Source organism: Atractosteus spatula, unplaced genomic scaffold (assembly GCF_055471065.1).
Source record: "Atractosteus spatula isolate fAtrSpa1 unplaced genomic scaffold, fAtrSpa1.hap1 Scaffold_16, whole genome shotgun sequence".
In the NCBI taxonomy this organism is placed as follows: domain Eukaryota; kingdom Metazoa; phylum Chordata; class Actinopteri; order Semionotiformes; family Lepisosteidae; genus Atractosteus; species Atractosteus spatula.
The window spans coordinates 230,001-243,002 of record NW_028296719.1 but is presented as its reverse complement, the minus strand read 5'-3'; the positions used below and the strand labels follow the sequence as shown (position 1 = coordinate 243,002).

At 42.4% G+C, this 13,002-nt stretch overlaps 4 non-coding genes across 4 annotated transcripts; 1 reads left to right on the top strand and 3 right to left on the bottom strand.

Moving 5' to 3' along the window:
* Positions 1–1,502: 1,502 nt before the first annotated feature.
* trnas-aga (transfer RNA serine (anticodon AGA)) lies at positions 1,503–1,584 on the bottom strand. The gene has a single exon. It is a non-coding gene; the product is annotated as a tRNA-Ser (tRNA).
* Positions 1,585–4,112: 2,528 nt separating this feature from the next.
* Positions 4,113–4,185, top strand: trnar-acg (transfer RNA arginine (anticodon ACG)). Its single transcript has one exon. It is a non-coding gene; the product is annotated as a tRNA-Arg (tRNA).
* A 934-nt stretch (positions 4,186–5,119) lies between these two features.
* Positions 5,120–5,201, bottom strand: trnas-cga (transfer RNA serine (anticodon CGA)). Its single transcript has one exon. It is a non-coding gene; the product is annotated as a tRNA-Ser (tRNA).
* A 2,608-nt stretch (positions 5,202–7,809) lies between these two features.
* Positions 7,810–7,883, bottom strand: trnai-aau (transfer RNA isoleucine (anticodon AAU)). The gene has a single exon. It is a non-coding gene; the product is annotated as a tRNA-Ile (tRNA).
* Positions 7,884–13,002: the final 5,119 nt, after the last annotated feature.

The following is a 13,002-nucleotide window of genomic DNA, read 5'->3' as shown; positions in this document are numbered from 1 at the left end:
GCTTTCGAAACTCTGCCCCAAAGTCATGTGACTGATTTTTCGCCCTGTTTCGTTGGTTAAACGCAATGATCACAAGCACCACCATGGTAACTGGGATGTGTAGTTTTTAATTCCGTTTGAATTATAACTGTACGTACTGTCTTCATATTTGGCCAGGGCTTTAAAGAGAAGGCGCGCCAAAAAATTTCGGTGCCGTCGTCTCCGCTTTAAAGGTACCCCCGTGCTGGAAGAATTTGACCTCGGAACGTTTGCCCAGCGTAGTTATAGTGGACATAAAAACAAGAGTTCGCTGGCATTATATCCTAGAAGACACAGACCGGCACCAGACCGGTAAATGCTTGATGAACTAGGGATTGGACAGTTTCCAAGTGCTTGTACAATCGATGGAAATGTTCAAATAAATGTGCAAAAGAAATAAAATAATCATTTATTTCTTTATCATATTGGCTAGCTAATGTCCTCTCTTTGCTAGTTAGTGGCTGTGTTTCTGCGCTGGGTAGCAACGGGTGACTGTTCTCAGGCGGAAGATGTAAACAGCTTAATTTTCATGTTAAATAATTTTTAAAAATTAAAATTCATTCTATACAGCAATCACATATTTGGGTACTGTTTCATAAAACTTTCATGCTTAAAATGTTTAGGGAGAAATGGAAGACTGGTGTGTATTTTTTCTTTAAACTATCAAGACCAGCCATACACAGTACAGTTTATGTACATACAGTAATGTTTATGTTCCTAAATTAATATCGTTTATGACCTTCAGATGCGTTATGCTCCTCTTCTTTTTATGCTCAGCTACTAAAATTTCCCTTTAGTGGTAAAATTCCATATAAATATTCAAAACTAAGCGGATTGAAATGTTCACAGTAAAGACATTAGTAAAGGTGCACAGTAAAGGCACCACGAGTGCCCCTGTCGGTCATTTTGACCAGCCAATCACTTACCGCGGTGCCCTACGGTGCCCTGCGGGTTGGTTACTGTACTACGGGTTTTTACCGCTCATTTTGAATGGCTGCATCTGTAGGTTGTCTCTCGCAGTGTTCAGGAATTGCATTCCGAAACTGAGTCAGATCAAAAGTTGTAAGAAAAGCACCTATGGTGTCGGTTCTAACAGCTTTATTGATTCGATGTTAAAGGCCGGAAATGGGGCACAAGACACGCGACCGCAAAAAGCGTCGCCATCTGCTTCCAGCTGCAAAATGCCATTTGCGGACGCTGAAGCATTTGAACTTGAACTTTATTGCCATATGTAACCGGTACTGGTACAATGGAATTCTTACTTACAGAAGGTCTCTCGATTGTAAAACAAGTGTAAAAAACAAGACAAAGTGCAAACAGTGCATCAAGACAATGTACAAACAATAGACAATGTGCAAGTAAACATGTAGACATTTCTTTCCAAGGCAGCGGGTACAAGCGATCTCGCGTTTTAAAACCACCAGGAAAAGAAGAAAGGCACTTTTCCGTGCTTGCGCCAGCACACAACGATGTGAGGAGAACACCGTAGTCGGCAGGATTCGAACCTGCGCGGGGAGACCCCAATGGATTTCTAGTCCATCGCCTTAACCACTCGGCCACAACTACAGCGAGCACCGCTGTTGCTGCGTTCTTGCTACAATCTCACATGGATCGCGAGGCGTCGGCGGAAACATTTTTCAAAGTCAGTCTCCATTAAAAAAAAAACCTTTCCAAAATACAAGCCATGCAGACAGACACGCCTCAGAGGACTTAAGGGTGGCTTCATGTGGGAATGATAAAGCCTCCCCGTCCGGACAGGAAAATGGCACTTTGTTAGACACAAAGAAACAATCAACAACAGACAAATGTCCACAAGCATTTAAGAAGCCGCACCATGTTCTTGCTACAATCACACACGGATCGCGAGACGCCGGCGGAAATCTTTTTCAAAGTCGTTCTCCGTTAAAAAAAAAAAACCTTTCCAAAATACAAACCTTGCAGACAGACACGCCTCAGAGGACTTAAGGGTTGCTTCATGTGGGAATGATAAAGTCTCCCCGTCCGGACAGGAAAATGGCACTTTGTTAGACACAAAAAAACAATCAACAACAGACAAATGTCTACAAGCATTTTAGAAGCCGCACTTGAAATAGCTCTTATATTCGTGTTAGACGCAGGAATCGCCTTTTTATTGACGCTCTTACGAACGCCATGGAAAGCAAAACAAAGCAAAGCAGAGCAGAACAAAACGAACAAAATAAAACCCTCACGTCCTGCACTTGAATATAATGCCGTTACGTGCCGAAGCGGTATTGGACGTCATCCTAGCACTGCAACCCGGAGCGTACGGTATATGGGAACGAGCACACGTCACGAATCGTCTCTAATCACTCCCTGCACTGTAAGGCGCCTTGAAGCGTGCACCCTCAACATTCATCTTTGCGCATCTGTGAAAGGTAAACTCTTGAGCAAACTCTGAACCAGACGCTCAAACTCCAGCTAGGATTAGGGGTCGCATTCCCATGCTACTTGAACACTTTGTTCAAACCAGGCTGTCCGGACATGAGTTGGCGCGCTCCAGATTTTCTTTTTCTTTTTTTTCCCTCGTACTCGAGGGTCATTTTCCTGTTCCACATGCAATTTCAACATCTTCCTTGGGAGATGTCAAGCCAGCAAGCCACTGCTGTGCTTCAGTGGCCGGTGTGGAGTTCAGTGGCCCTGTTGTACACGGAAAGCACATTGAGCTCCTTGGACATGAAAAGTTCCAGTTAAAAGCCATTTGTCATCCTTTCTCTTGGTGTCGATGTTGCTATTGTATGTAAAGGTGGCAACTTGCTCAGCGAGCAGGCGGAGCGCACAGCGAATGCAGATGTGTCTGAGTTGTGTGTCCAAGTGGCTGCAAAAGGACAGAGCTCGTGGCGCGCTGTGGCTTAGTTGGTTAAAGCGCCTGCCTAGTAAACAGGAGATCCCGGGTCCGAATCCCAGCGGTTCCTTTTTTTGTTCTGTCTTCTCGAACAGGACTGGTCATTATGGACAACCGCCTACGGCTAGACTTAATTAAATGCAAGTATTCATTTCCTGTCTTGAACGACTTGTTTTTCTTAGAATGCAACTTGCAAAACATGAAATGCAAACCTTGCTAATCAGCGCTCGCGGCTGGAAAACAAAAAAGAAGTCAGCAATGTTTTTTCTTTAACCTTAACCCTGCTAATGGAGGAGTTAAACGACCGAGTCTACGCAGCTTAAACGGTCTGCACGTCGGGTTCTTAGCTGAAAGGGTGGTAAATCAGGCTCACCCAGTCCTTAATCTTTTAAAGAGGATAAAAAATTGAACCTAGTCGCCACATCACATACATCCTGTTCAATGATAAGAAGGTGACATCTGTCCTCGCTCCAGAGTAAATCACACGTTGAGGGCATTTTTTTTCCACTTTACCGTGAGTCGGGCTCGGCTGCACACAGGCGAGAGCAGAGCAATGAGGTCACGGGGACAGGGGAGTCACACGCTGGCGGTTTGAACACGCGGAAGATCACTGAGGGATCTACAGTATATGGACCCTCTGTGCGCCACCCGTCCAAACTCTGGACTCTGAATCCTGCCATCCGAGTTTAGATCTCGGCGGAACCTGAGCCGCAGTTCCTTCTTAAAACGTAATCTGGTGAGCATTTCTAGAATCGTACTTGTATAGATGCAGCCTTTAATGTGTTGCTAGGTTAAAATTGATGACTTCTTGAACTTCAGTAGGCAATTGCCCTCTTGATTTCGGATTTAATTGCTTTACTACAGGGGTGCTTTTATGATGACAGAGTCATGTTCAGGTACTTTGCTGGATGGAGGAAGCTCATTTCGGACTCTGTGATCTGCTCACCTGGAAAGGTCTGCTGTACTACTACAAGAGAGAAGTAGAGTCTGGAAGAAGGGACAATTTTATGATGCTTTGGAAGAAAGTGTTTTTTTTTTCTTTGAAATCGAAATGAATCAGAATATCAGTGCAAAGGACAAACTCTTGGTTTGGTTTAAAGAGATATGGTTTTAAACAGACACAATGTAGAAAACAGGTGTTTCTCACTTTTGGAAAAGAATGGACCGGGGGTAATGTTTTACTAGTTGCAGTGCTGAGCTCACTGGGTTGCAGTCATGCAGTGTGACACCAGGGCCAGTGGCGCAATGGATAACGCGTCTGACTACGGATCAGGAGATTGTAGGTTCGACTCCTGCCTGGCTCGGGTCACTTTTAAACGCATCAGGCTACTCCCTAAGTAGCCTGTGCTACTTACTGTATGTGGGTGTAATCGTACCCAGTACGAGATTTCCTTCATGTAAATGAACTGCACCTGGGCTCAGTACGGTGCTGAGAGCCCAGCGTTGCTGTTCTAATTAGCACGCACTGCATCGGCTATGAACCCGAACATTTCAATTATTCCGATCAGTAAGTCAACACGTAGTCCACATGAAAGGTAGAAATATTCTCTTGTCTGTCTCTTGTTTGTATATAACTGAATGTCCCTGACAATGTACTGTTAGTTTTAATTGAAGAACGGCATTTGTGTTCAAATATAGCAGACAAGTTTACGTAACTGCTCATGCGACACTCAGTTGTAATTAGTCAAGAAATAAAGTCGAACAACAGCTGAGGGTTTGAATGTGAACGTATCAGATTGCAGCGTCTTTTACTTCCATTGACAAATGATAGAGATTCGAAGAGAGATCCTTCAGACTGGCAAGCAAACCCACGGCTTTTTCGGTTTTCTATCTAGGCAACGTTGGTGTCTGCAATAGCATAAATGAAAGCACGATGCAATTTCTGTGGCTACATTTGTTGCACTTCATGCACAGTAAGAGTGTTTCTAACACCAAATAAAAACTCAACAATTAGCGATCACGCCTTCTCCTCAGTTAACCCACTGAAACCCTCGCTGATAAGAATTCTTTACTGCGTGCTTTACGAGCACCTATCTTGTCGGTTCTTTGAGCTTTATTGATCCGATTTTCAAAGGCATAAGTAGAGCACCAGACGTGCGAACGCAAAATGTGTGGTTATCTGAAGAATTGATTTCCATGGCAGCGGGTCCAAGCGATTTAGCGTTTTTATAGTACCAGAAAAGGAGAAGCGGCACTTCGCCTCTGCCACGCAGGCACACTACAACGTGCGGCAGCCGCTGTAGACGACAGGATTTGAACCTGCGTGGGGAGTCCCCACCAGATTTCGAGTCCATCGCCTTAAACACTCGGCCACGACTACGGCGAGCTCGCCACTGCCGCATTCCTCCTATAATCTAACACGAGTGCGAGGTGGCTGGGGAAACCTTTTCAGAGTCGCTCCCCGTTAAAAAAAAATACCTTTGACAAAATACGTGCCGGCAGACAGACACGCCTCCGAGGGTTTAAGGGTGGCTTCACGTTCAAAGGATAAAGTCTCCCCGTCCTGATGTCAAAATGCAACTTTGGCAGACAGAAAAAACATCAACAAACCACAAATGTGGACAAGGATTTTACAAGCTGCACCACACTGCACTTTGAAAAGCATTTAAATTAGTGTTAGACGCAGGAATTGCCTTTGGTTTACGCGCTTACGAAAGCCCTCAGCTCCTGCAGTTGAATATAATGCCGTTACGTGTCGAAGCAGTAACGTACGTCATCCTACCACTGCAGCACGGGGAATATAGGGAAACGAGCACACACTACGAATCGTCTCAATCACTCCCTAGAGTTGTAAGGCGCATTGAAGGGTGCACCGCCATCATTAATCGTTGCGCCTCTGTGAAAGGAAAGCTCTTGAGCAGTCTTTGAAACAGCTCGGATGAAACACTTGATTGCTTCCATGTGCATCTGGAGTTAATTTCTTATTTTCACTTCACGCCGCCCAAAGCATTTCTAAAACAGGAGATTCGCGTTTGGGAATGCGCCCTGCCCTAAAAATAAAACAGGTCTACGGGTCTGAAACCTGCTCCACAGAAAACAGTTTTGTTGCGCTTTTGATCAAAGGGAGATTCGTTGTTCTTACTTTTTGATGACATAACATCCAAAGGGGCTTCTTTGGAGCTGAATTCCAACCAGCATCCTAAAGTTTCTTGGTGGTATCCTTTACAGTCCTCTGTTCGGTCGACAAGGGACTGAAGTGGGCAGCTTTCCTCACACATGCAGTGCAATGTACTGTAGTGTTCCCGTTCACTGAATTCGCAGTTCTGCATCAGACCTCTAACTCGTTTCCTAAGTCTTGGTCAGCTTGAATTTAAGCCACGAACCATGCTTCTACTGTATAAACGTCTAGAGGAATCACAAACTATTTGAGAGGCCATGATTCCAGGGGGAACTGACAAAGTCTATCTCTAAACACCTAGCGCAGTCTCTCGAGAGACTGTCAAAAATCTCTTTCTCCATTTGCGTTGCAGGTAAATGGAAACACAGTCTCAACCCAGAGTCACTTGGCAGTAGCGGCACTTAACCACTGTTATTGTCACTGCTTGATACCAACGTTAGCCTACTATACCATGTTCAGCCACCGCTGGAAAACGTACTGCTCTAGTACCACACGTGTCAGACATGGAGAGCGACAAGTGTGTGATTTGAACCCATGCATGCAGAGCACAATGTATTAGTAGTTCATCGCCTTAACCACTCAGCCACGACTACAGCAAACGCTGCTATTGCTGCATTCTTGCTACAATCTCACATGGATCGCGAGACGCCGGCGTAAATCTTTTTCAAAATCGTCTCCGTTAAAAAAAAAAACCTTTCCAAAATACAAACCTTGCAGACAGACACGCCTCTGAGGAATTAAGGGTTGCTTCATGTAGAAATGATAAAGTCTCCCCGTCCGGACAGGAAAATGGCACTTTGTTAGACACAAAAAAACAATCAACAACAGACAAATGTCTACAAGCATTTTAGAAGCCGCACTTGAAATAGCTCTTACATTCGTGTTAGACGCAGGAATCGCCTTTTTATTGACGCTCTTACAAACGCCATGGAAAGCAAAACAAAGCAAAGCAGAGCAGAACAAAACGAACAAAATAAAACCCTCATGTCCTGCACTTGAATATAATGCCGTTACGTGCCGAAGCGGTATTGGACGTCATCCTAGCACTGCAACCCGGGGCGTACGGTATATGGGAACGAGCACACGTCACGAATCGTCTCTAATCACTCCCTGCACTGTAAGGCGCCTTGAAGCGTGTACCCTCAACATTCATCTTTGCGCATCTGTGAAAGGTAAACTCTTGAGCAAACTCTGAACCAGACGCTCAAACTCCAGCTAGGATTAGGGGTAGCATTCCCACGCTACTTGAACACTTTGTTTACGCTCAGTGCTGGATTTTGGGAACTTTAGGACGAGTGGGACTTTTCTCCTATCTGTCAATTCGTTTTGTTTTGGAGACTCTTGGCTGTCTGTGTTGTATAGTGCAGCGTGAAGAAAACGTTTTCGAAAACTGTGCCGGCTCAAAAGTTGTAAGAAATCCTCTCCAGCTCTTTTAAGTCTCTTCAGTTTTGTCATTTAAAGTGAAACTAGATGTATAACTGGTGCCTCACTTAGGCAAATATTGCAAATTTACATAAGTGAGGCTCCAGTTCGACATCTAGTTTCACTTTATATGACAGAAGTACATCAGACTGTGCCGGACTGGGGGATCACTTCCGGTTATTTTTACCATCTTAAACATTTGAAATTCTCCCCTATGCAATTGTGACACTTTATCTTGGCTCCACCTAGGACACTCTTCAATCTTCCATCACTTCTCTCGTCTCCCACAACACTCTCGTCTGTCGGCAGTATGTGGCGTCTTTGAATTACCACCAATCTCACCACAGCAAGAAAGCAACGGGTTTTGGCAAGAGAGGAGGAGACTACCTGGCCCGAACGGGGATCGAACCCGCGTCCTTGGCGTTATTAGCACCACGCTCTAACCAACTGAGCTAACAGGCCTCGTGCCCGCTGTCCTCTCTGTGCTGCAAAAAATGGAATTCAGGGAAGTTTCTTTTGTCCTTCTTTGAATAGAAAGCCCTGCGATTCAGTGTACGGGCTTTCTCGTGCTGTTTAATGGTTCTTGTAACCCAAATCCTACACTGGCCTGAAGTGCCCCCCCATTTCACAGCATTTTTTAGCTGATTTCAAATGTACCTAAAGGAGAAGCATTATTGAAGACCATCAATTACCAAGAGCTTTTGTCAAAGGTTTTGGTGGTCACTTTTAATGACCACAGAGAGCTATGACCTCGGTTTTACATCTCATCCAAAAGACGGCGCCTTTTACCACACAGCGTCTCCGTCACTATACTGGGGCATTGGGACCCGCACAGACCTCAGGGTGAGCACCCCACAGCTGGCTCCATTAACACCGCTTCCAGCTGTAAGCTTTGCTTTTCCCTGTAGGTCACCCTCATCCGGGTACTGACCTGGCTCACACCTTCTAAGCTTTAGTGGGTTTTCAGTTGCGAGTTGAAAGGGGATGCAAGTGATGGAGCCGCTCGCTGCAAAAGCCACTGGATTGGCCGGGAATTGAACCCGGGCCTCCCGCGTGGCTGGCAAGAATTCTACCACTGAACCACCAATTCACGCTGAAAGGGGCTCCAAAAAAGACGCGTTTTTACCACTCTGTGCTGGATGTTGGGTCCCAAGGGAACTTCTGGACGAGTGAGAATTTTCTGCTATCAAAATTTGGTTTCGGAGACTTTTGGCAGCCTACAGATGCAGCCATTCAAAATGCGCGGGCGATACCGCGTTATTTTGCGGTACGCTGTACGCAGTCTACCGCAAGCTACCGGTAAATACCGCGAGTTACCGTAAATTCTCCTATAATACGACAAGCAAAATAATAGTATCCGGAATTTCCGCAAGGTGGAGCTAATAAAGCTCAACCTCTCATGTTTGAGCTGTGGCCATCAAAGTCTTTAACGAAGATATTACTAATAGTATTAATAATGAATGACCTTGGACAAGCTGTAAGTGTAAACTCAAAGTATTGCCCTGGTCAACATTCTTTTTTTCATTGACCGTCTTTGTAAAAGTAACACCACAGCATTTCGCAATCACGCATTTGTTTCCAATCATGCAAAGTACAGTAATTTTTGAGAATCGATTCACCATGCCTTTCACATGCTCATAAAAGAGATTGATTTAGGAACATAAACATATTACCGTATGAAAACTGTACTGTATACAGTATGTATATGTATATTTAATGTCTTAACTGTGCCCGTTTAAGTATTGAATATTCATATCTGATTTTACCACTGAAGGGAAATCTTAGTAGCTGAGCATAAAAAGAATAGGAGCATACTGCAACGCGTGTGAAGGCCATAAACGATATTAATTTTGGAACATAAACATAGAGTATATGGCTGGTCTCGGTACTTTAAAGAAAACATACACGAAACATGGTTTCATTATGACCAGAATCGGTCTTGAGATATTTTTAACTTGATTTACAGTATTTGAGAGGTATGTCTTAACACCGATACTACAGTGCTTAAGTACTGCTCACGTATATGTTTCTAGGTTTATATTATGCATTTCATACGGTCAAATTACTTTTGAGCAACTAATAAGAAGCGCGAAACGGTATGCGTTTTAGTTTCGTTTTGTGCTGGGACCCGTGGATTGATTAGAGATATCAAGTACATACAAGTCATTTTTTAAATGTTGTAGTTCGTCTTGAAAAAATGTTACGAGTACATCATCTATCAACAATTACACAGGTTCTGTTTCCATATTGCGGATTTTGGTTACGTAATATTATTTTCTAGATTTCACGTTGTGAATATATGATTTGGGCAAACAGAGCCGCAAAGAAGTACATTATGGGTTGTTGTTGTTTTTTTTGCAGTTTTATCTAGAACAAGCGATGCTTAAACCTTTGTCTGATTCTTGTGAAACTATCCACACGACAGTTACAGTACCTAGGAGTTGACTTCAGTGATGTCACTGATGGGATGTTTCTAAAAATCCATCCTCTGTAAAACGTCTTCTCTAGTTGTCCTGCATATGTATTCGCTAATGAAGCTGTGTGTTCTGAGCCTGGATCTCTACATTTCTGTATGAACCAGCTTAGAGGGCTAAAGACAGCTTGTGTTTAAATTGAGTGTAAGGCAATTTATGCTTCTAAAGTCATGGTCAGCATTTATTATTGTACTGTGCTGTAAACTTGTTCTGTGCCTAGTCACATTATTTTATAGCGTTTTTATAGTGTTATCAAATCCGGTGGCGCTGTGTGTTAGTTTCCTGACTCCCATGTCACATGGTCTGTGATTGAAACCTGTGAAACCGGTTTAATTCGTCACAGCCAGCACTCCGGCAGAGAGGGGGTTGTACTCGTAAAGTAGAAGCAGGCGAGATTTCCAGCAAAAGACACCTCCCCCCCACCCTCATACGATTCGCATTGTAATTACACATTGTAATTGTATTACACATTGTACACATGCTTAAAAGAGAAGAGAGAAAACACAAGCCTTCTTCAGGTGTGAGGGTCTTCTGCTCAGAATGAAACGCTAAAATGTAATGTAGGCTCTGAATGGGTTCAATTATGATTTGGGCATGATTAAGGTCGCTGCCTTTCATCTAAAACCCTACTTGAATCCTTCGAAACTAAAAATCAGTGTTTGTGAGTTCTAAATAAAGAGGTATCCAGGTAACAGTGAAACGGGCGGACAGTCTGGGGAGATCGCCCGTTTTCCATGTAAATAGTTCCCTGGTTCCGCACCCCTTGGTGTTTCTCTCGCTCTCTCTCGGGTCACCTGATCATTAGCTCGAAAGATTTCAGTGCTTTGTGTATATTCTAATGGTAGTGGGGGCAGGGTGTGTGCGAACAGGTTTGGTTGAAATTGCATTGGAGATCTATGTTCTTCACACCTGAAACATTTCCTCTGAAAGCATTTTCTTCGCAGTTTAACCGATCTTGTTACAGCATGTTACAGTTTACTATTATTAACCATATTAATTTTAAGTACTTAATGCCATTTTTTGACCAGGCACGAATATTCTTAAGTCCATATCTTCGCAAGGGAATCAGTGCGAATTGCAATACTAATTAAATTAAAACTACTAACTACTAACTAATACTAATTAAAACAAACCAGAAACGTGTTGTTCTGTCTAATGACATTACAAGTGGAAAGATTACAGATTTTAATCGTCTTTAATTTTGTTACGTTATACATTTTAGAAACGTTTCATCCATACAAACACCACAAAACTATTTTCGATTGTATTTCTGAATAGTATGTTACACTTAGTTCACTGTTTTAAATACATCTAATTAAGAAAGTTAGGTGTTAGCATAAACTATTAGCAATCAATAATATTAAATTTAGCACTGTAATAAGCTGTTGCACTTTCCCCCGCATCTTGTAAAAATATATTTTCATTGTTCAAATATACATTAAGTCTGACTATCATATAATAAGTTAAATACAAAACTAAAGAAAAAATAGGGTTAAATATAATTCAAAATATTTTGCTAACAATGTTAACTGTTTATGAATAATAAAATGTATTAACTAAGGAGTAGGATGGCACAGTTGTTAGTATGTTTTTTGTTTTGTTTCTTTTTCATAAATACAACAGTAGTACCTGATGTCTCAGTGGCTTTCAAAATTAAATTATGCATGCAAACCTGTGAACCAGAAAGATAACTAAGATACCCATCCATTTATAATGGTGGCGAAGTGGTTAGCATTGCTATCTTGCAGCACTGGGGTTTTAGGTTCAATTTCTGCCATCCTGTGTGTGTGGGGTTTACATGTTCTCTCTGGGTTACATGGTTTTTCTCCATATGTGTGATATGACTCCCTCTCGCACTCCGAAACATACTGGTAAGTTAATTGGTTTATGGGAAAACTGGCCCTGGTGTGTGTGTGTTTGTGTCTGTCTGTCCTGTGATGGACTGGCGCTATGTCCAGGGTGTATTCTGCCTTGTGTCCGTTGCTTACTGGGATAGGCTCCAAATCCTCTGTACTGGATAAAGAGATTAGAAATGGATGGAAGTAAAGGCACTGTGTGGATGGAACTATACACAGTGTTAGAAACCCACGATGAAATGGCAGCATCTCACTGAGAATAAAATATTTTATAGTGCTGGCTTAAGGAAACAGCCTTTCCACCTCTCTTGCACATCAGTATCCATACCTAGTTATTTAAACAAATTGCCTCTAATTATAAACATCTTAATATGCTGGCTCTGTGGATCCGCATCAGCTATGTTTGCCCATTCCTTCAATTCATGTGCATCCAACACACAGTTCAATGCCAGCAACTACACATAATCTAAAATACAATCCTTATTTCAGTATCTATGTAAACATATAGTCTGTTAACTTCATCATCTTCATCAAAAGTATGCCTAACCCCATTAGGAAGTGTTCTTGTTATAAGTGTATTCTTCAGCTTTCCCCAAATTATCTTCTTCTTGCCAACATCTCTAGTCTTTTATCCTGCAATAACTCAGCCAACACTTAAATCTCCAAAAGCTGCTTGTGTTAATTTCTTTAAATCACAAATATCATGTGTAAATACTGGCCATGTAATACTCTGCATTGCGGAATAATAGTTTATTTTAAAGGGAACTAGAGAAATCAAGAAAAGCTTTTTTTCTAGAATTAATAAATGCACATCCTGTTCACTGGGAAAATTAAATCCACACTGAGCAATCTTCAATATGTTCACAATATGACAGCAAGAATCCTATCAGGGATGCATTACACCTGTTTTCAAGTCCTTGCACTGGTTACCTATCAGATTTCGAGTCAACTTCAAAATCCTTATCCTCCTTATATACTGTCCTACCACTGTTATTATTGATCACCGAATTATTGTACTTGACATGACTTCATTCAGCCTTTCCTGAACGTCTATGACAGGCAGAGAGAGTGCTGTTTCTGGTGCGATCTTTTGCAGCTGACATTTCACTGTTTTAAACGAACAAGAAATTAGATTGCTCATAAATCAGTTATTCTATATAAACACAGCGTAATTGCCCTCCGAAAATCCTCTTTTTCTTGTTCGTTTTAGAGACCTTGATCGAAACTGATTTTAGATGTCAGAAAGGATTT